General features: G+C 40.6%; 2 long non-coding RNA genes across 2 annotated transcripts in view; both read right to left on the minus strand.

Annotated features, from left to right (window-relative positions):
- The window catches only part of LOC148889694 (uncharacterized), a 45,812-nt gene extending 31,620 nt beyond the window's left edge, over positions 1–14,192 (minus strand). The window contains exons 1-2 of the long non-coding RNA XR_016116835.1: positions 14,038–14,192; positions 13,219–13,367 (exon numbers count right to left, since the gene is read on the minus strand). This is a non-coding gene — a long non-coding RNA (uncharacterized LOC148889694). The remainder of the gene's footprint in view (positions 1–13,218; positions 13,368–14,037) is intronic.
- Positions 14,193–15,814: 1,622 nt separating this feature from the next.
- The window catches only part of LOC148889695 (uncharacterized), a 52,599-nt gene continuing 41,822 nt past the window's right edge, over positions 15,815–26,591 (minus strand). The window contains exons 7-10 of the long non-coding RNA XR_016116990.1: positions 19,137–19,293; positions 18,822–18,959; positions 17,670–17,733; positions 15,815–15,972 (exon numbers count right to left, since the gene is read on the minus strand). This is a non-coding gene — a long non-coding RNA (uncharacterized LOC148889695). The remainder of the gene's footprint in view (positions 15,973–17,669; positions 17,734–18,821; positions 18,960–19,136; positions 19,294–26,591) is intronic.

Consider the following 26,591-nt stretch of genomic DNA (forward strand, 5'->3'; position numbering starts at 1 on the left):
ATCACAAGGTTTGTGGTTGACTGTAAATATGTTTCAGTAACATTATCAAAGAACAGGGGGAGGGTTTCTCATATTTCCGTCTCTTTGGGAAAATAGTGTAATTACCCCTTGGCGTTGTGAGAGAGCAAAAAAAAAAAAAAAAAAAAAAAAAACAGTTTGAGGCTTTTTACGTTTTCATGACATTTGAGAAAAAAGGTTTTGGGTAAGGGAGGCGGAGAATAAAAAAAAAAAAAAAGAGGCGTTGTCTATTCTTCAAATGCTAATATGTGCTCAGTGGTGGAAACGCGGCGCCATGTTTGGCATTCAACATGTTACCGTTGCGTTCAGGGTCTCGGGCGCTTTTTATTTGCCGTGCAAAGCGCGACAATCTTTTTCTTTTCTTTGTTTTTTTTTTTTTAAGGCATCTTTAGCCAGCAGAATGTTAACTAAGGTAAGCAGTGTTGTTTTAGCCCCTCAGTAACCACACCAATTATCTGCCAACTTATTTTTTTTTTCTCTCGACTCCCATGCATAGTTAATGCATCCCCTGCTTCCCTCGCACCATCTGCCCCCCCCCCCCCAACCCTACCCCACCTTGCCAACACTCTGGAATTTTTATGAGATAGGACAAAAATGGGCACTTCCCTTATTAACATCTCACAGTGGAAATCAAATATGCAAGGAAAGTAGTGTATCTACTAATTAGTGCTGAATTCATAATTACTGTGCTCATTGATGGAGATACATTTGAATACGTTCATTTCCTTAGGGAGAAAGAGAGAGAGGAGAAAAAGAGAGAGGCAGGCAGTCCAGGATAGACTAGGAAGGGAAAGGGGGGGGTGAAAATAAATAAATAAATTAAAAATAAATAAAAAATCCCCTTCACCCCCCTCCCCTCCCTTTTCTTTTGGAAATTAGGGATCCGTGGCACATGGCGATACTAAGCAGACGAAGATCCGAAGTGGCCGCAATTTTCTTCAGATATAATTAATCAAGTGAAGCATGTAAGCTAATGAATGCGTTTGATATCCGCTTCCTATTCAAATATGAGCTTTATCGCCATTGGTGCCCGGAATTGCTCGGAGCCATTGACGATGACGATGCTTGACATTCCTTGCAAATGTTCCTCAACACTTTCTCTTGGCGTGTAAACAATATCTATGCTTGTCAAGGCATGAAGAAAGAAAGAAAAAAGACAGGGAGAGAAAGAGAGAGACATGTTTTTAATTGCAGTAAATTAATAACAATTAAGCCGCAGGATGCTAACGCGACGATCTTGACAGTGCTTTGTTGTTGTTGCCCTGGAGATGATTTCACCGAGGGCCTCGCAAGTCTGACAAGCAGGTGAAAAGGTAAAAAAGAAAACTACTTGATGGTGACGGGGGGGTGGTAAAGGAGGGGGTGTGATGAGAAAACAATAGCAGTGTGCAGAAATAGAGATGGAATGAACCACGACGTTGACTTTGGAGGTGTGGAATTGCAGCATAATACAGCGATACCTCGGTTTACGAACCCCTTGACTTACAAACTTTTCGGTTTACGAACGTTACATTGATGAAAATTTTACCTTGACATACAAACTATTTTTCGGGATACACACGGAGCTGCCACAATGAGTGATGTGTCGTTCACGAACGAGCCCGTTCTTCTAAAGAGACATGCAGACGACAGAGAGAGAGTGACTAAATGGATAGAAAACAGTGACATTTGGACTCGTTTCAACTTTAATAGTTCAAAGGCAGAGTGTAGAATGCAAGGTTAAAATGCCCATCAATCAGGCTCCACAAATAACCCGCACAAGCCATCTGTACACTTGATGCGAATAGCTATCGACCTAGCTAAACGGAACACAATTGATGAGGAACTAGGTAAAATGATCGCAGAGAAAGCACCTACAAGGGATCATTCCTCAAGTTGGTGAAAGACGGGTATGTTCCTCATCAAGTGTTTTAATGCTGAGGAAACAGGACACTCCATTCCATCAAGCCATTAACGACCATCACAAAGGTAAATAAAATGACTTTATTGTACAGTTTATTCCTTTCATTACAATACCATAGCACATTTATTATATATAAAATAAGTTATATTGTGTGTAGTTTTAAGGCTTATTTAGTTGAAAATTATGTTTTATAGGGAGCTGGGAACGGATTATTCTAATTTTAATGGTTTCCAATGGAAAATTAATGTTTGGAATACACAGAGAAAGCACCTACAAGGGATCATTCATCAAGATGGTGAAAGAAGAAGGCTACGTTCCTCATCAAATGTTTAATGCTGATGAAACAGGCCACTCCATTCCATCAACCATCACAAAGGTAAATAAAACGACGTTATTATACAGTATAGTTTTTTTTTTTAATTATGATACCATAGCATATTTATTGTACATAAAATAAAGTATATTTTGTGTAGTTTTAAGTCTTATTGAGTAGAAAATTATGTTTTATGGCGACCTGGGAACGGATTATTCTCATTTTAATGGTTTCATATGGGAAATTCATTTTTGGGATACACACTTTTCGCCTTACACACTATCTGGGAACCAATTAAGTTCGTAAGCCAAGGTTTAACTCTATTAGGAGACGCCTTTTGTTGCCATCCCCCCCCCTGTGATTAGCAACACGGCTAAACGGATTAGATTATCAAAGCGGCGTAATATGGAATAAAATGGACGCTCATTGGAAGTGAAGGACTTTGCCTTTCGGATTAGCTAGCAGATGGTCAACCCTTATGCCAGCGCCTCAGCGCGGCGTGTCAAAGGCCCGTACCTTTACCAAACAGCGCCGACATATTTCTGGACAAGGCACACTCGCGTTTGGATACAGTGGATTTATCTAATTAATCCAATCATCTCTTTTGAGTGGGGGGGATTTCGGTGCCCATTCGCCCCCCCCCCCCCCCCCTCCGCCTCATTTTCTTTGCTAGCGAATCGCCGCCATCCTTGTAGCCGCCTGCCAGGCTACCTACCCCCCTTATCCTCCTCACTGGAGGAGTCTGTTATGACCAGGCGATGCCCGTGCCAGCCTCTGGCTGCCACAGTGAGATAGTGGGTGCAAAAAGAGACTGATAAAAAAAAAAAAAAAATACAATAAAAAAAAAGCAGAGGGAGGGTGGGGGTGGGGATGTCACATTCACACATAGACATAACGGAACAAATCCACCCCCAAAAATTGACTTTAAGATTTTAAAAATGTGTAATAACATGGCAAATATATAAAATTATGTATGCATTTGAAAATCATTTTCAGTACATTTGTTAATATAACATTTAAAATCATCATATTACTACATCTTTTGCTCATGTCTGATTTTCCCATTAATATTTAATTACAGTAAAGTCTGGTTATATCGATATTCTCGGGAGTCTGAAAAAATATCGATATAACCAGACTATCGATATATCCGACCCTGCGCGCATGTAATTTTCTCCTTGTGTGCGTAGAAATAGTATCGTAATAAGCGGAACTATCGATATAACCGATATCGATATAACGAGACTTTACTGTAGTAAATAAAGACAATGTAAACCGAGAAACAATGGCATGCTCCATATATATAGTGGCCATACTTAAATTCAGTGCCATAATTAATAATATAACATTTTATGACGGCTATGATGTTAATTAGAGCCCTGCATCAAGGCCAAACAAATCACAATTCATGTTTCTAATCAAGACTTAAGCAAAATGTAAATGTCATAACAACGTAATAATACGATAATAACAGTATAATAAGAAGACAAAAGAAATGTCCTACAAAAATCAAACAGAAGCTGAATTTAATGATGGCTGTGGTGTCAATTAGTGCACAGACCTCCACCAAGACCCAAAGACCCTCATTTGGATTGCCACCAAATTGGACGACTTCATACCCGCCCACCTCCGACATGTGCCTGAATATCCTCATTAAAATTCATGAGTCTAATATTTAAGTCAGGAGAAGGTAATAATGATATAAATAATAATAATAATAATAATAATAATAATAATAATAATAATAATAATAATAATAATAATAAATTGATTGATTGATTGATTGAATCGACCTTCTCATAGCAGCAGATACCGGCTCCCTCTCTATTCTCATCCTTCTTGATCTATCTGCGGCCTTTGACACAATTTCTCACCCCATCCTGCTCAACCGACTCTCCACTCTAGGCGTGACACACACCCCACTCAGTTGGTTTCACTCCTACCTCACTGGCCGCTCACAGTTTATCCAAATTACCTCATTCACTTCACGGTCCTCCCCTGTGTCTTCTGGTGTGCCCCAAGGTTCTGTCCTGGGGCCCCTTCTCTTTATTATATACCTTCTTCCCCTTGGTGATATCTTCCGCAAATTTGGAATTCATTTTCACTGCTTCGCGGATGACACCCAGCTCTACCTCTCCAGTAAACCCGACGCCTCTCTTCCACCTGCATCCCTTACACTTTGCCTCTCAGAAATCAAATCCTGGTTTTCTCATAACTTTCTCAAACTAAACAGCGAAAAAACTGAACTTCTCCTTGTCGGTACAAAATCCACCCTTCACAAAGCAAACAGTTTCTCTCTCACCATTGACAATTCTACCGTGTCCCCCGCCCTTCAGGTTAAGAGCCTGGGTGTCATCCTTGATAGCACACTATCTTTTCACTCCCACATAAATAACATAACCCGGTCTGCATATTTTCACCTCCGCAATATCAATCGTCTCCGTCCCTCTCTCACCCCTCACACCACTGCTATCCTCGTCCACAGTCTCGTCACCTCCCGTATCGATTATTGTAATTCACTTCTTTTCGGGGTCAATCAAAAATGTCTCCATAAACTCCAACTAGTCCAAAATTCCTCAGCCCGGATCATCACAAAAACCCCCTCATTTCACCACATCACTCCTGTCCTCCAACAGCTCCACTGGCTCCCTGTTAAACTCCGTATTGAATTCAAGATACTTCTTTAAATTGCTGCTGTGGATTGCAAATGGTGTCCCATTGTGGGACTATTAAAGGATTTCTCATCCTGATGCTAACAATAATAATAATAATAATAATAATAATAATAATAATAATAATAATAATCTTGCTGGTGTATATGGTAAATTTCCCCATTGTGGGACTATTAAAGATGTTCTGATTTCAATAATAATAATAATAATAATAATAATAATAATAATAATAATAATAATAATAATAATAATAATAATAATAATTATATTTTTTGAGGCTGTATATTGCAAATTTCCCCATTTTGGGACTATTAAAGGCTTTCTGATCCTGATTCTAACAACAATAATAATAATAATAATGATAATAAAACTAATAATTATAATATAATCTTGCTGGTGCAGATGGTAAATTTCCCCATTGTGGGACTGTTAAAGATTTTCTGATTCCAATAATAATAATAATAATAATTTTTTTGTGGCTGTATATTGCAAATTTCCCCATTGTGGGACTATTAAAGGCTTTCTTATTCGAATAATAAAAATTATAATAATAATCATAATAATCACAATAATCATAATATACAAAATAACAGTGTTTGAAATAAGCAAACCGCTACAAGCCACGTGGACTCCTCTTTTTAAGCGCCTTTCAAAAACTTTCAAGTCCACTTTAGAGTCACGGTATAGTCAGAAGCACGAAACAGGCTTCTGATTGGCTACCGTGCCGAGTATGCAAATTGCCAAATGAACGTTCCTTTGGCAATTTGCATGTTGCAAGTTCCTAAGCCAAGGTATCACTGTATATTGTTTTTATGATATGGGATGGTATCACGTGAAATAGAAAATTCCGTTGTCCCTAATCACGTGGACGCCGCGTGTCCCCCCTACAAAGATATTGACGTCTTCCCGCAAATGCACACCAGGGGGAGGTCAGCCACTCTTGAGATCTCCTTCATCTGTGATCAGATAAACTACACCGAAGCCAAGCCGGGCAATGGGGGGCTATTATGAATGACGCGGATGTCGCTCAAAACCCGTGCAACAAACACACACGTGCGCACAAAAAGACCCCCCCCCCCCCCCCCCCGCCGCGTACTCTTATTTGACTTTGCGTGTGCTTCGCTGGCTTTATTATGACAGGCTGAGCGGCGGGGAGGGAATTAAACTGTTAAGCAGACATCAGAGGCAGTCTTAATGTTTAATGCAGGAGCCGGGCCATGCGCTGACTGATAATGAATACAAACAGGCCAACGTCTTATTTGTTGTGCTTTTCATTGCGAGCGACCGGGGCGCTTGACATCCACCGCTAATGTACTGTACGGAGGCCATTGTTCAATCCCGACGCCCCTCCTCCCATTTTTTTTCCCCCTTACACCGCCATATTTTTTTTTTTCCTCCCTCGACATCGCACTTGTCTCCTTTTTATTGGTCTGATTCTTCAAAGCTGCCACTTGTCACCGCCGTCAACCCTCGGACGGCGGCGGCGGTAATTCCCCGTTTCTATCTCCATGGCGATAATGTGTTGATGGGACACGGTAATAGTTGTTAAAAGGTCACCCAGTGTGCCGTAATTGGCTCTTTCATACTCCACTACGTTTACTACGACAGAAGGCACGACCTCGCTGGCAGAGATGGTAAATATGCCATTTTGAGGCTGTAATTATAAGCCGCCGCTTGCCTTCCAGGATCTCCTCCTTTGACCCCTTCGACTGGGCGCGAGACGGACCGCCAGTTGGCAAGCCTTCTGCACCAATGAGCTCCAATTTAAAAAGAAAAAAAAACACAGAAGCTAATTAAATAAAAGCGAGCTCACTGTTTATGACGACGTGTTTTGATAATCTTACAAACTTAACGCCTATGCAAACAATTTAATCGCTGACTTTTACCTTGTGACAGCCCAGGGAATAAATAGTAAATACATATGGTGATACCCTGGCATACGAACTTAATTGGTTTCCAGACAGAGTGTGTAAGATGAAAAGTGTGGATCCCAAAAAGTCATTTCCCATAGGAAACCATTAAAATGAGAATAATCCGTTCCCAGGTCCCCATAAAACATACGTTTCTACTTTTTAATTTACTAAGCCTTAAAACTACACGAAATACACCTTATTTTATGTATAATAAATGTACTATAGTATTATAATTAAAGAAATAAACTGAACTGTATAATAAAGTTGTTTTATTTACCTTTGTGATGGTCATTGATGGCTTGATGGAATGGAGTGGCCGGTTTCATCAGCATTAAACACCACCTTGAGGAATAATCCCTTGTAGGTGCTTTCGCTGCAATAATTGTATCAAGTTCATCATCAATTGTGTTCTGTTTAGCTAGGTTGATAGCTTTTTGCATCAAGTGTACAGATGGCTCGTGCGGGTTGTTTGTGGAGCCTGATTGATGGCATATTTTAACCTTGCAGTCTACACCCTGCCTCTGAACTATCAAAGTTGAAACTCTCACTGTCGTCTACCTATCACTTTAATGTCTAAACCACCTCATCTAACTGCTGCGTACTTGACCAATCACGTGGCTTTAACCGAAGACTGGGGGCGGGGAATAGAGGACAAAAACAGTCGGCTGCCATTTTGTTGTTAGGAGAACAGGCTCGTTCGCGAACGACACATCACTCATTGTGGCAGCTCCGTGTGTATCCCGAAAAATAGTTTGTATGCAAGGTAAATTTTTCATAAATGTAATGTTCGTAAACCGAAAAGTTCATAAGCCAAGGGGTTCGTAAACTGAGGTATCACTGTGTATATATTTTATATATATATATGTTTTTCCCCGAACCACAACAGCTTCCGTTTCTGTCCTTAATTAGATAGAAACACAATAATTAAGCCGAAAATATGATTTATGTTACTCGGGCGTTGGTTGTTCAGTTGAATCAATGGAGTAATGAATAGAGTCATAGAAAAGGGAGTCAATGTGCAAAAGAGGCGTAATTGCACTAATGACGCAAATAGTAAACACGTGCATGAGAACATTGCAGGGGATTAATTCTCGACTACCCGACCCCCCCCCCCCCCAAAAAAAGGACGCCTCAGTGTTGCTATAATTTCATCATGTTTGTGTTGCCGATTCAAGTGGCAAATTTGGACTGATGAAAGCGCAAAAGTGGAGAGAAAAAGATTTCAATGGTGATGCGGTTTTGTTTGAGGCCAAAGAAAAATTAAATTCTAAAAATATATATGTATATACAGTGATACCTTGACATACAAACTTAATTGGTTCGCAGATAGAGTGTGTAAGGTGAAAAGTGTGTATCCCAAAAAATAATTTCCCATTTGAAACCATTAAAATGTGAATAATCCGTTCCCAAATCCCCATAAAACATAATTTTTCTACTTTCTAAGCCTTAAAACTACACAAAATGTACCTTATTTTATGTATAATAAATGTGCTATGGTATTATAATTAAAGAAATAAACTGTACAGTATAATAAAGTCGTTTTATTTACCTTTGTGATAGTCGTTGAGGGCTTGATGGAATGGAGTGGCCGCTATCATCAGCATTAAACACTTGATGAGGAACGTAGCCTTTTTCTTTCACCTGGATGAATGATCCCTTGTAGATGCTTTCTTTTCCATTACCATTTTTGTGAGGGGGGGGGGGGGTCTAATATGCCCGACAAGGTATCTGTGATCAAACCTAATATTACTGCTGTCGAACGACGTGTCGCAAACATTTCATGAATTAAAGTCAATATTCAGCATGCGATGCGATGAGGGCGAGTGAGGGGATGTGGGAGTGGGTTATGGATGGGGGGGGGGCTTTGAGGGGCTACAGATCCATAGCACCTCCCTGTGGCACTGACCATCTTATTATGAGGCGCCTTCCGTATCTCATCCACATTTTATCCACCTTGGAGAATTTTATTTCTTTATTTATTTTTCGTCAAGCGAGCCCTTTTTTGAATTACAAAAGCATTCTGACAGCAGGGGAAGGAAAACCCCCAAAACAACACCACCAACAACAACAACAACAACACAGCGAGTGCTTATTTGAAGAAACTTATCATCCAGTCAGACAATATCAACTCCCTCTATTGAAAAGTGCCGCCATCACCGTAACGCAGTTATGGTAACTTGCTCAGGCTGAAGTCGCCAAATCTGATTGTCAAATCTACTACGATATCATCATACTTCGCTCCGGATGCGGGGGTAGTAGAGTTTGACAATAATATATCTGTGGAAATCTACCCCCACCCCCACACCTCCTCCTACGTGCGGATCCTCAGCGAGAGACACATCAGAGGAGACATTTGCGCTTTATGAAGTGCATTCATTTGGCCATTTGCCATGTTTCCTCACTAGAGGACGGCGATGATGAATGAGAGAGGAGAAGAAGCAGATTTTCTCTTCCCACCTCTCGGTGTTCCCCTGTGATTACTAATACAGACCACAGCACCACCAACCCCCCCCCCCGTCCGACGAACCTCCCACACTATATGAAAAACTGTAGGCTTGCGCTCATATCCCGGGTAATCCGCAATTTCCCCGGAATCATTAAACTGAGACTAGCATCTATGATGGCTAGCCATACTTGACATATTATGATTATTATCAGAGCGACACCTTGTTGTAGCGCCGGGGTCGATGTGGAAGACTGGCATAATAGCCTTTCTACAGTCATGCCTTTCACAATAAAATACAACCCTCCCCTAACCACCTCCCCCTTATGGCGATATGCAAGAGAAATCACTTCAATGTCAGTCCTCCTGTGATTTTTATTGTTATTTGTATTTTTTTTTCTGGGTGGTGAAAGAGAATTCTCCAGAGCGAGACGCCGTGACGGATAGAAAGTTTGCAAAAGTTGTAAGCGCTACCTGTTTTCATCCCATGACGTGAAATCGCATCGCGGCGGCGTTCTCGGATGCAAAAAAAAAAAAAAAGGGAAGCCTTTGGCGCCTTCCTTGTCTCCGATGTAAACGTATTTGCATTCATGTGAAAAACTGACATGAATATGGATAGTGAGTTTGGGGAGGGGCGGGGGTGTATGCCCCCCCACCCCCCACATGCGCCACTACGCTCCCCACCGCCAACGCTCAAAAAGTTAGTCCCGCTTTACAAAAACATGTCATCGTTTATGATGTGGTGACAGCGTGGCCTATCTATCTCTCTCTATCTTTATATTAATGTATCTATCTATTGCTAGCTAGCTACAGTATCAATCTAGCGAGGTACAGTATCTATCTAGCTAGCTACAGTATCTATCGAGCTAGCTACAGTATCTATCTAGCAACTACAGTATCTATCTAGCTAACTACAGTATCGATCTAGCTATGTAGCTAGCTGACTACATTATCAATCTAGCTAGCTAGCTACAGTATCTATCTAGCTAGCTAGCTAAAGTATCTATCTAGCTAAAAACGTTAGTCCCGCTTTCCAAACACATGTCATCGTTTATGATGTGGCAACAGCGTGGCCTATCTATCTCTATCTTTATATTAATGTATCTATCTCTTTATCTATATATTTATATATCTATCTAGCTAGCTGCAGTATCTAGCTAGCTACAGTATCTATCTAGCAACTACAGTATCTATCTCGCTAACTACAGTATCGATCTAGCTATGTAGCTAGCTGACAGCGTGGCCTATCTATCTCTCTCTCTATCTTTATATTAATGTATCTATCTCTTTATCTGTCTATTTATATATCTATTTATCTAGCTAGCTACAATGCAGTATCTAACTAGCTACAGTATCTATCTAGCTATCTACAGTATCTATCTAGCTAGCTACATTATCTATCTAGCTACAGTATCTATCTCTGTCGCTCTGTATCTTTATATTAATCTATCGATCTATTTATCCAGCTAGCTAGCTAGCTAGCTAGCTACAGTATCTAGCCAGCACCTGCGTATAAGGTGCAGGGTCATCGTCTCAAGAAAATTAAGGCTTTTACGTGCGCCTTATACACCGGAAAATACAGTATATTGGCATGATCGTCCACCATACCGCGATCGCCAGGTTGCGTATCGCTATGCTGTTTTGTGCATAGGAACTGCGATAAAAAACCAAACGCAGAACTCCAAACAGGCGTGATTCAATTCATTTCCTTTCCATCCTCCTACTTGGAACAAACACTCCCTCTGACCGTAAGCGCCTGGAAGTGGAGGCGAGCTTAACCACTACGGGTCATCGACACCGTCGCCGCGCTACGGAACACTGAAAACACTCCAACTTCCAAACGCATCATTGACTCCGCACTCCCTTTACTGATTATTAATACTGCCCCGAGGTGAAAAAAAAAATACTTTAAAATGCTGAATCCAAAGTATTTAAGTCTGCCACGATGGTGACGGCGAAGTGCCGCGGAAATTTATGTTGGAAGGAGCGGGGGGGTAAGAAAAAAAAATGTATGTTCAGCGGATCAAGTCCAAAGCTAACATATGATCTTATGCTATGCCCTCCCTTTCATGGCCTCGGTTGCTTCTAGCGTGTAATTCGCTGACATGAGGAAGGAAGAGCAAAGCTTCTCTCTCCTCCGCACCACAGGTAATATCATCTCAGCACCGCTATATAAAAAAAACTCTGGCGGCTGTAGTCATGAAAAAGTTTGGGATAGCGTAGCGCCACCTTGACGGAAAATCTTTGTTGATTCTTCTTTTTTTTTTGTTTTGGTTGTTTATTTATTGGTTTATCTATTCATCAAGCTCGGTAGCTACAGTATCTATCTAGCTAGCTACAGCATCTATTTATGTAGCTCCCTAGCTACAGTATCTACCTCGGTAGATAGCTAGCTACAGTATCCGTCTTTCTGTCTTAATCTTTCTATTTATTTATCTGGCTATCGATATAGCTAGCTACAGTATCTATCTAGCTAGCTACATTATCTATCTAGCTAGCTACAGTATCTATCTAGCTGACTACATTATCTATCTATCTAGCAAGCTAGCTGACTACATTATCTATCTAGCTACAGTATCTATTTATGTAGCTCCCTAGCTACAGTATCTACCTCGGTAGCTAGCTAGCTATCTTAATGTCAATTTATCTATCTATCGCTTTATCTAGCTAGCTAGCTACAGTATCTATCTAGCTAGCTACAGTATCTCTCTTTGTCTTAATCTTTCTATTTATTTATCTGGCTAGCGATATAGCTAGCTACAGTATCTATCTAGCTAGCTACATTATCTATCTAGCTAGCTGACTACATTATCTATCTATCTAGCTACAGTATCTCTCTCGCTAGCTAGCTAGCTACGGTATCTCTCTCGCTAGCTAGCTAGCTACAGTATATCTATCTATCTATCTACCTACCTACCTATCTATCTATCTATCTATCTATCTATCTATCTATCTATCTATCTATCAGCTATCTAGCAAGCTGCAGTATATATCTAGCTGGCTACAGTATCTATCTAGCTAGCTACCGTATATATCTAGCTACAGTATCTATCTAGCTACAGCATCTATCTAGCTAGCTACAGTATCAATCTCTCTGTCTCTCTCTATCTTTATATTTATATTAATCTATCTATTTATTCATCTAGCTAGCTACAGTATCTATCTATCTAGCTGGCTACAGTATGTATCTAGTTAGCTACAGTATCTATCTAACTAGCTACAGTATATATCTATCCAGCTAGCTGGCTACAGTATCTATATATCAAACTACAGTATCTATCTAACTAGCTAGCTACAGTATCTATCTAGCTAGCTATCTAGCTCCAGTATTTATCTCTATTTCTATCTATATTGCAAATTTCCCCATTGCGGGAGGAATAAAGGTTTTCTGTTTCTGATATTTGCATTGTCAAATGCAAAATGAAAACTCTCGCAAGGAACACGTCACACAAGCTAATGCTAACCCCGAATGGGAAAAGACTGACAAAAATGGAGGAACAGATTTATGAATATTCTCAAACGACAGACATGGCACTCCTGAGAGCAAAATGTTTAGTTTTTTTTTTTAATGTCTAAAAGGGCCAATGCTAATTTTCCGAATCCCAGAAAGCACAGTAACAGCTGGCGGCGTCGTCCCGGCGGTGCAGTCGCTCATTAGCGCCCGTGTAACTCGTTGGAATCCTTTTGAAGCGGTCATTTTTTGACATATTACAAGGTGTTGTGGAATTTTAGATTGCATTTGTTAATACAAATGTAAATATGGGGGAAAAATGACATATGGAAAATGACTGGAATATATTTTGGTTGGTTATTATGGTGCTCATCTGGTATATCACTTTTCTTCCTTCACTTCTACTCAACAGCAGATTTCTCATACTACTTTTTTAATTTAAATTAAGTGTATCGTTTGAATCCAACATTTTTGTGGTGGTGTGTGAAAAGAAAAATAATCTTACCTTGCTGAGAGCTTCAGCTATCACTTTAGTCAAAGCTGTCACTGCTTCCTGGTGTCTTTTAACAGCTGACTGCGTTGGAAATCTTTCAAAATAAGGCTTGATCAGCCAAATTTATTCAGGGAGGAGTTTTTCCCTTCACTGAAAAAAATCTGGAGGGGAGAAATAAAGTGCAATAAATGAAAATGAACATAATAAATGAAAATTAAAGTAACAGAAGACAACGGAGAATCGTGTTGGAATTTATTTTGAAATATTTTGTGACCTTGTCTTCTGGTCAGTCCTATTATTTTCTTTATGGCTCTCATTTCGATTGACATCCACATTTCAGCACAAAATGTATTGAATAACTAAAAAGAAAATGGTGGCATAACGTGATACAAAATGGCCGACATCGCGGTCAAAGATCCACGAGCATAATCTTGTTCGCATTCCGTTAAGAGCTAGCTGTTAGCTGTCTAGCTGGCTGGCTGTTATCTGGCTAGCTGTTGTATCTGGCTATCTATTCGTTATTTATTAGCTATCCATCAGCTAGCTGGCTAGCTTTCTATCTATTTGAGTTACTTCAGGGTTGAGTGAACGCTGCCGCATGATCACCCACAGAAAAACTTTATACTGTGACTGTAAAGTGACCTTGAGAGTTTTGAAAGGCGCTTAGAAATGAAATGTATTTTTATTTTTATGTATTTTTATTTTTAATTTTATAATTATTATTTTTAGAAACATTTTTATTTAACGTTTCGTCGCATCCATCCATCTTCTGTCGTGTATCCGGGGTCGACTCGTGGGGGCAGCAGCTTCAGTAGCCCAGACTTCCCTTACCCCAGCCACTTCTTCAAGCTTTTCCTGGCGGATGTCGAGGCGTTCCCAGGTCAGCTGGGTGACATAGTCTCTCGGGCATGTCCTGGGGCATCCCCGAAACACCTCACCAGGGAGGCGTCCAGGAGTCATCAGCATCAGATGCCCGAGTCACTTCATCTGGCTCTTTTCTATGTGGAGGCGAAGAGGTTTGAGTCTGAGTAAAGTAAAATGAACATTCTAACGGGGGAATTTTAACCCCTCGCTCAAGTTTTGATAGTACAACAACAGCTAAAAACATCCAGTGTGCGCGAGCGACAATCCCAACCACCCCCCCCCCCCTTACCCCACGCCACCTCCTCGTAACCCAGAGGGTTAAGCCCTTTTCCATCTTTTTTTTTTCTGGTGACAATTTGGGAGGATGGGTCAGATGAAAGACAACAGAAGGAAAGCGGGATCAAAAGGCGCAGGCTTTCCTGTCTGGCTTGCTGGTTGTGAAGCGGCTGGGGGGTGATGGGGGGTGAGTGGGCATGCATAGTGCATTGGATTGATATCAAGGTCTCTGTACACAGCCTAACATGCAGTGGCCTTATTATTCTTTACTTCAATAACAAAGACGCCGCCTCCCCCCCCCCCCCCCCCCCCCCCCCCCGCACCCCGTCGTCGCCATCAAAGGCGCCGCTCTCCACAAACCGAAGCAACGCATGGCACGCCAGGCCCTGAAATTTAAAAGACAACTGACACCTTTTTTTTGTTTCCTAAGTGACATCAGAAAAAACGTTTTTCACATCTAAAATACCTAAAACTGATATTTTTAGTCAAATGCAAAACACCAATAAAAATTACTTCAAGTGTCCCAAAACTACTTCAAAATGACCTCGGAAATGGCAAGTTTCAGAAGGTCCCGCCCCCTTGTTCGTGATGTCACTATTGGTCACACACTGCCTTGCTCCAGAGTCAAAACAATGGCTTCAGATTCGGAGAAGATGCTTTCTTGTTATTCATCCAGTTATGAATATGATTCAAATAGTTCTGAAGAAGAAAGGATACATGTTTGCAATCGATTAAAAAATGTATTCCGTGCCATTTTGAGGAAACATTGGGGGGAAATGTAGCACCAAAAAAGAGGCAGAAAATGGCGTCCAACCTCCTATGAGGAATTAATCAGCCCGTTTCCACATGCTGATAAATTCCTTCCATGGAGCTTGCTCGCCCTCTTCTGGCAGCTTTTTGGTGCAACACGAGGTTTTCAGACCAAACAAGTACAGCAAAATACATTGACGTGATGGAAGGACTGCTACAATGTGTCTTTTTTTCAGTCAGGGGCGTTCCTTTAGTGACGTCACGTACGGACTCGTCACCAACTCAAAAACAAGACTTCCGGAATATTCAGCGCGAGTCTTAAAAGGTAAAATAAAGCTATATGCGGTGGAATCTTTGTAAAATACGCTCAGTAGAAGTCATTTGAAGCCATTTTACAGATGATGGACACAACTTGTCCGGAGACGTCGGTTGTCCTTTAAATAACCGCCTTTGAACATCAACTTGGACCAACCGCTGGTCATCCCGAACGCGCCATTTTTTTTTTTTTTTTTGCTTTCCTCACGCCATATAACTTTTCATGGCCGCTCAATCCAAAGCTGTTTTTATTTATTTATTTATATTAGCGGCATTGACTCCCCTTCGCCGCCCCGCGTGACAATAACTAAGTTGTCCGCATCCATTCCGCCGAGTTATCCACCCGTAGCCCATAAAAAACGAAATAACATTGAGGTTTACTCACAGTGAGGGGTGACGCTCACGCCGGACCGCGGCAGCCATTTGAAGTGACAGGGCCGCCCATCATGTACCTCTAACGGGGTCAGGGGGGTTGACGGGGGTTTGGGGAGGGGGTGGGGGGACTTGATCCAGAGCGAGGCCAAAGGGACCGCCAGGCCTTTAGAGAGGATGGATGGAGCGCTGATAGGAAGGAAGGACGACTTGATTACATCATTTTTCAACACAAGAAGAAAAAAAAAAAAAAAAAGATAGAGAGAGACCCTCGTGAGGACCTTTGGGCAACTGGATTGACAGTCCAGCGCTCCCGTTAATACATTTTGGAGTGATCTGTCAAAAAGGAAGAAATTGTTCTTGTCCAACGAGTTAAGCGACGGCGAATAGGAAAAGGGCAAATCACAACATTTATCAATGTTAGGAGTACAAAGATGGGGGAGAGAGTGAGTGAGGAGTTATTATGGAAAATTGAGTTTTTTAATGTCTTAGTTTGGACTCTGGAGTGCTGTGGGGTATGACATTGAGCAACTTTTTATTTATAATAATAATAACAATAATAATAATAATAATAATAATAATAATAATACATTTCATTTCTAAGCGCCTTTCAATACTCCTAAGGTCACATTACAGTCACAGGAGTGCGCCTTATACACTGGAAAATATGGTAAAATAAAATGATATATGGTTAAATAATTTAATAATAATAATAATAATAATAATGAGCGGCCCGGTAGTCGAGTGGTTAGCACTCTGGCTAGTGGTTAGCACTCTGGCTAACCACAGAGGTCGCAGGTCGAGTACAAAGATGGGGGGGGGGGGGGGGGGAGTGGGGAGTTATTATGGAAAATTTAGTTTTTTTAATGTCTTAGTTTGGGCTCTGGAGGGCTGTGGGGTATGACATTGTGCACCTTTTTACTTATAATAATAATAATAATAATAATCATAATAATAGTAATAATACTAGTAATAATAATAATAATAATAATAATAATAATAATAATAATACATTTAGCTGGCTAACTGGCTGGCTACCGAACTGGCTATCTATTTGCTGTCTATTAGCTATCTGGCTATCTAGCTAGCTATCTAAGTAGATAGTTATCTAGCTGGCTATGTGTTATCTTGTGCATTTTCTGGGCGCTACTTTGAAGTCCAGATGGCTTAACTTGATACGGAAGGACTTCTTTAATCGATTGCAAACATGTATGTTTTCCTCTTCAGAACTATTTGAATCATATTCATAACTAGATGAGTAACAAGAAAGTATCTTCTCGGAATCTGAACTCTCTGAAGCCATTGTTTTGATTCTGGAGCAATGCAGTTTGTGAAGGAGTATCCTGGTGTGACGTCACGAACAAGGGGGCGGGACTTCGAGCTCATTTTGTGGCAGTTTTGGGCCACTTTAACTAATTTTTATTGGTGTTTTGCATTTGACTGAAAATATCAGCTTACGTGTTTTGGGTATTTTAGATGCTATAAAACATTTTTCTGATATCAGTTAGGAGACCAAATAAATGTTGTCGGTTGTCCATTAAGCCGCCATAAGATACAACTATTCTGTTATATAATATTATTCCAGCCAAGATGAACCATCACAGCGGGACTTTTGGGGAGTTCTGCATCAAACCGACTTTACTTCAAAAAAGCCGGGCGGCTTTACACAAACTAACTGTCAGAATCAGAAAAGTTTGCCCAAAGATCGACTAGACTGTCCATAGGATCCGACTTGCTGTTACGTAAGTATTCAATGGACGAATTGATGACACGCTACGGTGTTAGCGGCGTAAGTTAGTTGCCGTTTGTCGCGTTTTTTTTTGGTGCATTTCCTGAACGTCTTGAAATATTCCCCGAAGGCACGCTGCGGTGTGATGTTGCAGCACCTGTTTTGAAGGCGCGCGGGACGGCTCCCTCGGGCCCCTCGACAAATCATCTGGCTTGTTCTTCCTGCGGGGAAAAGAGATACAGTCACTCTTGGGTTTTGGGTGTCACGTTGTTGCCGAAAGATGCAAAAGGAAAAGTCCATGTTTGCGTTCGGCCCAGTCGTTTGTGAAGGGAATGGAAATACAATTGGAGGTCGTTTGGAAATGGTGGAAAAATGTCCCAGTGTTTATTAATTAATTCATTAGTTTATTTATTTACCAACAATTTATTTATTTGGGTATTTATGTGTTCATTTACCTGCTTATTTACCTATGTATTTATTCATTTAAGTATTTATGTATCTGTGTTTCTGCGTAATTGCGTATTTATTCATTCATTTATGTATGTACAGTAAAGTCTCGTTATATCGATATTCAAGGGAGTCCGAAAAAATATCGATATAACCGGGACAATCGATATATCCGACCCTGTTTGCATGTAATTTTCTCCGTGCGTGCATAGAAATAGTATCGATATAACCGGGACTATCGATATATCCAATATCGATATAGCGAGACTTTACTGTATTTATTTATGTATTTATGTATGTATTTATGTGTGTATTTATGCATGTATGTATGTATGTATGTATGTATGTATGTATGTATGTATGTTTGTATGTATATATTTATTTTTTTACCTGTTTATTTATTTATTTGCTTTATATATGTATTTCTCTCAGTATGTATGTATTTTTTTGCGAATGAAAGATTCATACGCAAAAGTTTGATTTTTTTTACCACCCTTTTGCACTTGAATGTTTACAACGAAGACAGGTCGGAGATGGTCCAACGATTTTCTGGAAATCAATTGTTTTTAACCGCCGTATCTGGACGATGCACCGTGATGTATTACCATCGCTTTAAAATCCAGATTTACGCTTCTCACTTGCTTTCTTTGGCATCGCTCGTCATTCCCATTCCATTGATAGGATCGTCATTTTTTCCCCTCCTCCCATTTCTTTGAAACATGTCCTCCACTTGGACTTTTTTTTTTTTTTTTTGGGGGGGGGCTAAAAAGTTGGACGTTGACAGTCTCCAAAGCAGATGTTTCAAAAGAGCAACGGCACCACACCCTCGCATCGGTCACGCATCCGCCGCTCGACAACTGACCTGGATTGGCGGTCCTGTTCTCAATCAGCGTCTCCCCCTCCAAAGGTGATTGGCCAAAATCCAAAAGCTTGTTCTGGGATTGCGCTTCATCAGGCGGCGCAGGCATGTGGAGTTCATCATTTCCAGCGTGTTTTACAGCTGTTACACAATGGACGCTGTGTCAAAACTCTTGCGACAAGGCCCCCCACCCCCGTTTCACCCACCCACCATTTTTACAACTTGACTGCGAATGAAAAAAAAGACGTAAAAAAGAAAGTTATTCATGAAAAGTCAACGCGTGTTACGTCGCGTTCGGTCATGATGAGGGAACGTTACCCTGAGACCAATTTGGAAGGAATTTTTAAAAACTGGCGTGAGAGAAAGCGGCGGTCGGTTTGGAACATCTGCTTCGGTCATCAGCGAATGATGCCGCTATCAAAAGTGACGTATGCCAAGACGTACGTACGCCAAGGGGACAGGTCAGGAAGTACACCTGCAAAAAATAAAACACAAAAAAAAACACAAAAATTATGTTTGAATATGTGAAACAATAATACAGTGAGACCTCAACTTACAAACACCTCAACTTACAAACTTTTCGTCTTACAAACGTCAAATTTATGAAAATTAAACCTTATAATAAGCACTATTTTCATAATACACACCCACCACGGCTGGCGGAGTGATCTTCGGCGGAAGCACACGACCGAACAGGTTAAGTTACCAACAGTCCTTATGGAAGGTGACTCTCCTTCCATAAGCCATCAACGACCATCAAAAAGGTCAATAAAACGTTATTTTACAGCACAGTTTATTTCTTTAATTACAGTCCTCATGTAATGCGCCTCTCTTTCCAAATAGCAATACCCTTTGACCTTCGACCTCCAACGCCATTCCATCAAGCCATCAATGACCATCACAAATGTAAATAAAGTGACTTTATGATACAATGCAGTGTATTTCTTTCATTACAATACAATAGCACATTTATTATGCATAGAATAAGGTATGTTGTGTGTAGTTTTAAGGCTTATTTAGTTGAAAAGTATTTTTTATGGAAACCCGGGAACGGATAATTCCCATTTTAATGGTTTCCTATGGGAATTTTTTTTTGAGATACACACTTTTCACCTTACACACTCTGTCTGGCAACCAATTAAGTTCGTAAGTTGAGGTCTCACTGTATAAAATAATCAATCATCATATAAAATGGACCCGATTTGCATGAGTGGAGGATTGCCATACTTACTGGCATTCTTATAAGTATATATACACACGATATTTTCCGGTGTATAAGGCGCACCCAAAAGCCTTGATGTTCTTCAAAAGATGACCGACCTTATATGTGAAGTTATATTGAGCCACAAACGGTCTGGTATAAAAAGTCGTGTGTAACCCCAGCCTCTACTGTAGAGCCTTATATTTGGAAAACTTGTCTATATGTTTATATATTATATTTGCAAAACTTTTTTTCATTCATTGAAGGTGCGCCTCATAGTCCGGTGCGCCTTGCATATGGAAAAAGTTTGAAAATTAATCATTCATTCGGGGTGTGCCTTATACGCCGGTGTGCCATATATTTCGGAAAATACAGTATTTATATATACCGTATATACCGTGTATATATATAAAATTAAATGTATTTGGAAAACATGTAATTTTTGTTTTTTAGTAGTTTTATTAGTAGGTTTTTTTTGTAGTTCTTTAGTAGATTTTTTGTAGTTTCTTAATAGTTTTTACTAATCTTTTAGTAGTTTTTTTAGTAGTTTTAGCAGTTTTTTAGTAGTTTTTAGATTTTTTAGTAGATTCTTAGTAGTTTTGTACTATTTTTTTTTGTAGTTTTAGTAGTTTCTTAGTCGTTTTTAAGTGTTTTTTCGTAGTTTTAGTAGTTTCATTTATTGTTTCATCTATCCATCTCTCCATCCGTCCGTCTATCTATGTATCTATCTATCTATCTATCCATCCATCCATCTGTCAATCTATCCATTCATCGAGTTATTTATTAGTTTGTATTGATAATGTCAATCAAAACTGAACATATTTGGAAGGCCTTCCCCTCCATCCAACTGGTACTGGATGACGTGACCGGCGAGCCTATCCCATGTGAAGGTGGGCGCACGGCATATAAACATAGTTAAAAATTCAAAATCTCAAGTCAGCCAATGTTGTTTTTTTTTCCTCAGTTTCGAGCAGAAAATAAAAGCTGTTGACTTATTTAGCGCCCGACTTGAAACCCACGTCGATCAACAATGCTTTACTCTCTCCTCTTTTTTTTTTTCCATCTGCGTGCATGCGCGGGATAATGAATATATTTACAATGTCATTCAGAAGCGCCTTTGCCTCCAGATAGTTGAGCTTCCTCTTTCGTGCATCTCTTCTCTGTATTTTATTCAAAGCAGAAACCTTCTATTTATTACCCAGCCTATCGCTACAGCCCGAGGAGAAACACGAGGTAAAATAGTGACTTAATATTTCATTTTGGTTGGATTATTCATCCGCACAAAGACATTTCCAACCACTTCCTCCCCCTCCTCTCCCCGCACGTGGCCACGTCCCATTTTTAATGAGGACGCCGCAACCATAGGAAACTTTTTAAAAATTCAAATATTTTGCTTTCAATCTTTAAACAGTTTATATCTAATGAACTCGGATTTAATTTGGTGTGATTCAGCATCCATTTGCAACGTTACTAATTAGCCATGCAGACCTCGGCGCGGGCACCCCAAGTGAAACAAGAATTGGTTCCACTTTAAAGGACAACCGACAGCATTTTTTTGTTTCCAAACTGACATCAGAAAAAAACATTTTATAGCATCGACTGTTTTCTATCCATTTTCTCACTCTCTCTCTGTCGTCTGCCTGTCTCTTTAATGTTTAAACCACCTCCAATCACTGCTGCGTTCTTGACCAATCACGTGGCTTTAACAGAAGACTGGGGGTGGGGAATAGAAGACCAAAACAAGCCGGCTGCCATTTTCTTGTTAGGAGAACGGGCTCGTTGACACATCACTCATTGTGGCAGCTCTTGTGTACCCCGAAAAATAGTTCGTATGCCAAGGTAACATTTTCATAAATTTAATGTTCGTAAACCGAAAAGTTCGAAAACCAAGGGGTTCGTAAACCGAGTTTCCACAGTACGCCGTACCTCCGAGATAATCGCCCAAAATGGGGGAGGGAAGCGGGTGAGGTGAAGGGGGAAAAAAAATGAGGACTTAAAAATGTCACGCAAACCTCTGCAGACCGAAAGCTTCCGTGATGATCACACGCTTGTTGCATTTTTTGACAGCTTATGATTATGGAGGAGACAATTTCCGCTATTCTTCAAGGTCTAGCGGTACGTTCATACACGTGTGATCAAGATTTGTCCGCTCGTCACCAGAGATGCCATTATTGATCATAGCCCATCATGTCAATTCTCTTAAGTGTTGATTAGGCGGGGGTGGTGAGCGCTTAAGAGTATTCGCTGTTCATCCTTTTTATTTCAAGTCAGGAGACGCGTTTTTATGTGCTCTGCGTCGCTTCCACATCTGAAACAAAATGACATTTATGAACTCGCTTTGATGGTTATTTGGACCCGAGCGCCCGTTGTCGGGCTCCGCGGAAGCTACGTCGCACCGCTAAAACTACGGCTAGCTTATTTTCGGGAAATTCGGGAGCAAATTTAGCAACATGAGTGGTTCAGAAATTGGGACATTCAAGACGATACATCGTAAGCTAATTAGCAATCTCTGAAATGAGTCGTCGCAAGCTGGCATGCTAGTTAGCATAAGCAGAACTCAAGTAAATACATAAACTCCAATGAACACAACTAACCAAAAAGTCAGTCAAGAGCCTAAAAACCATATATGAACAAATATTTACATACATCTTACTTATATGTTCAAGCAACATTGAATTCAAAACTAACGAAAGAATGAACAACGAACCTCGCGTACTGGAAGCAGTGAAACGGAGACAAACAGAACCACAAACAGATTGTTGGCGTAAATTCATGGCAATCGATGGCAAACATTTATGCTTTCCTCTTCAAAACTATTTGAATCATATTCATAACTGGATGAGTAACAAGAAAGCATCTTTTCCGAATCTGAAGCCATTGTTTTGATTCTAGAGCAAGGCAAGACGTCTTGGCGTGATGTCACGAACAAGGGGGCGGAACCTTCTGAAACTCGGCATTTCGGGGTCATTTTGAAGTAGTTTTGGGACACTTTAAGTCATTTTTATTGGTGTTTTGCATTTGACTAAAAATATCAGACTGCGTGTTTTTGGGTTTTTTAGATGCTACAAAACGTTTTTCTGATGTCAGTTAGGAACCAAAAAAAAGGGTGTCGGTTGTCCTTTAAACCAGCAGAGAAAGCTGAGCCAACCCGAATGCAGCTTTTACCTGATTATGACTGTAGTCTACTAATTGGAATCTAGCACGCGCTTGACACTGTAATCCGTGTTCATCCACGGGAAACCATGCGCAGGATTCTTGTATTTACTTTTCCTGACATATAATCACTCTCCCAACCGCAAGTGACAGGTATGAACCCCTCTCACCGGCACTCCAATTCCGACGAATACGGAACCGCTCTATTAGACACATGATCACATGACGTGGGATTAGCGGACCGGAGTCTTCAAAGCTGCTATTACAACTCCCGAGATGTGATACAAGGCTTCCCCGCGGGGGCGCGTGGCTCTTCCTCAGAGAATTACCTGACACCGACGTGTCTACGCGCCGGGAGACGAGCGCCGGAGTTCCGAGCGGAACGGGGCGACATCAGTCGGATATGTTAGCGCCGTGCTGCGCTGAGCCAACAAGCCTCGCGTTTAATCCGCACGCGTGTGAGCTGCCGCGGTGGCTTTGGCGAAGCCCGCATCACAGAAAAGGAGTTTAGGGTGCTCAGGATGCTCAGAATGATGGGCGATAAAGTGGATTACAGATGGAGAAATGCCATCACCGTTGAATAGACGGCGACGGCTTCCAAATGGTGATTCACTTTGAGCTAATCGCGCTTGTCTAAGCTGCGTTTGGCGGGAATTAGGGTGGAGAAGATTTGCCACGTTTGTTAGGTGAAGTGTGAGTTTAATACGGTGGGGCGACAACCACTTAAATCGGCTTATATCCGCGAGACAAGTACAGTTCGTGTAACCTTGCCGTGGTTGGGATTTTTCATTTGTTCTGTAAACAAACCATGGAAATCAATTGACTGTGACAGACTATTTTATTCATTTTTCCGTCGTTGAAATAAACGGAAAGGCCACAAATCAGAGAGTCCGAGTGAAATAAAGGACATCCGCATAAAACTAATCAACTAATATATGGACTGTCGTTCAGAAATCTCATGATTTGTGTCAAGGTAACTTGAGTTCCCAAATAAGATAGCCTTACCCCACCTTAACCATGCTAACAGTGCTAGTGATGTTCGTAAGTAGGGGAGTGTCTGTATAAGTATGTTAAGGCTTGTGTAAGTATGTTTAACGCTTGTATAAGTAACCCATTGGTTTGGAGTGAAAAATAAATACAGTAAAGTCTCGTTATATCGATATCGGATATATCGATAGTCCCGGTTATATCGATACTATTTCTATGCACGCACGGAGAAAATTACATGCAAACAGGGTCGGATATATCGATAGTCCTGGTTATATCGATATTTTTTCGGACTTCCTTGAATATCGATATAACGAGACTTTACTGTATTTAATAAAATATATGCTCTATAAAGGTATGTACAAGTGGAGAGAATACTACATATGTTACTAACACATTAGCTATCACATTAACCATGCTAACAGTGCTAGCCTTACGAACTTCACAAGCAAATAATAATCATACATTTCATTTCTAGGTGCCTTTCAAAACTCTCAAGGACACTTTACAGTCACATGATGTTTTTTCTGCGGGTGAGCAGCGGCAGCCACACGCGCCAGCGTTCACTCAACTCAAATAGATAGAAAGCTAGCTAGCTAGGTAATAGATAGCCAACTGATAGCTCGTTAGATAGCCAGTCATTTAGATAATGAATAGATAGCTAGCTAGATAAACAAATAGCTAGCCAGATAGCTAATAGCTAGCAAATTATAATAATAATAATCCATTTCATTTTTAAGCGCCTTTCAAAACTCTCAAGGTCACTTTACAGTCACAGGATAATTTTTTCTGTGGGTGCGCAGCGGCAGCCACACGCGCCAGCATTCACTCAACCCGGAAGTACCTCAAATAGATAGAAAGCTAGCTAGCTAATAGATAGCCAACAGATACCGAGTTAGATAGCCAGTCAGTTAGATAGTGAATAGATAGATAGTTAGATAGCAAATAGTTAGCCAGATAGCTAGCAAATTATAATAATCCTAATCCATTTTATTTTTAAGCGCCTTTCAAAACTCTCAAGGTCACTTTATAGTCAAAGGAGTGCACCGTATACGCTGGAAAATATGGTAAAATAAATATCTGTGACGCTAACGTTCTATCAGTGAAATAGCAAATGGAAAAACAGCAATGGAAAATGTAGACTGGCCTGTGCAAGCTACCACTTGAGGATAAAATCCGGACGATGGATACGGTAAAAATTAAAATACATATACAGACACGCATTAAAAAAGATGCCGTTATAATTGAAAGCGCAATAATTCCATTTTAGGAGCCACTTGAGATTTTATGGTGGCCGCCAATCCGAGCAAACAATTCACCGGAGTTTTATCACTCTGCTCACCTGTATCGCAACAAAGAAGAAAAATGGAAAATATAAAAGTAGAGGGATAGTGACAAAACACACAAAAAAGACCATTTTCTGAAGGTAAAGGGCACAAAAAAAAAAATGTCTTCATTCTGAACTTGAAGTTACCTTTTCGAAAAAGCTGAACGCTGGGAATTCGGACCTCCCAGCGCAAACATTAACGGACTGAAATGCGGCTCTGGATGTAACAAAGGAAACAATAGCAGGGAAGAGAGCCAAAGACGGCAGAGCTGGCACGCCTGTTCCTGGGACCATGGGAATTTGGCTCCCAGAAATAATGGGCTTGAACAAGGCCCAGCACCGCCGCTACTGTAGCTGGGAAAATGCTGGACCGCCAGCCAGGATTCATCCAGGGAGACTTAAAACAGCCCAGAGAGAAGAGAAAGGAGGGTGACGCGTGGAAGTGGAGGGTGAGGGACAAAAAGTGGGGTTATGGACCAAAGAAATGAAATATACGGCGCAGGTTGCACCTCGCGGTGTGCGGTAAAGACAAGTACGGACACTCCCCAATTTACGACTGTTCGGAACGAGATGCGTTCGGAAAAGTCGTTCGTAAGTTGAATTTGTTTGTAAGTTGCTTCAGTGCTATATTTTGTATGAAATGTATGATGAAGGCTTATATAAGTATGTTTAAAGGACAACCGACACCATTTTTTTTGTTGTTTTCTAACTGACAAAAGAAAAACGTTTTATAGCATCTAAAATAGCCAAAACTGATATTTTTAGTCAAATGCAAAACACCAATAACAATGACTTCAAGTGTCCAAAAACTACTTCAAAATGAAACCGGAAATGACCAGTTTCAGAAGGTCCCGCCCCCTTGTTCGTGACGTCACGCCAAGACGTCTTGCCTTGCGCGAGAATCAAAACAATGGCTTCAGATTCGGAAAATATGCTTTCTTGTTACTCATCCAGTTATGAATATGATTCAAATAGTTCTGAAGAGGAAAGCATACATGTTTGCAATCGATTAAAGAAGTCCGGATCAATTCGAGCCACCAATGTAGCCTTTCAAAACTATCAAGGTCACTTTATATTAAGGCGTTTGTAGCTCGAAGAAAAAAAC

The sequence above is a fragment of the Hippocampus bargibanti genome, linkage group LG13 (genome assembly GCF_051943395.1).
Source record: "Hippocampus bargibanti isolate YZ-2025 linkage group LG13, ASM5194339v1, whole genome shotgun sequence".
Taxonomy (NCBI): domain Eukaryota; kingdom Metazoa; phylum Chordata; class Actinopteri; order Syngnathiformes; family Syngnathidae; genus Hippocampus; species Hippocampus bargibanti.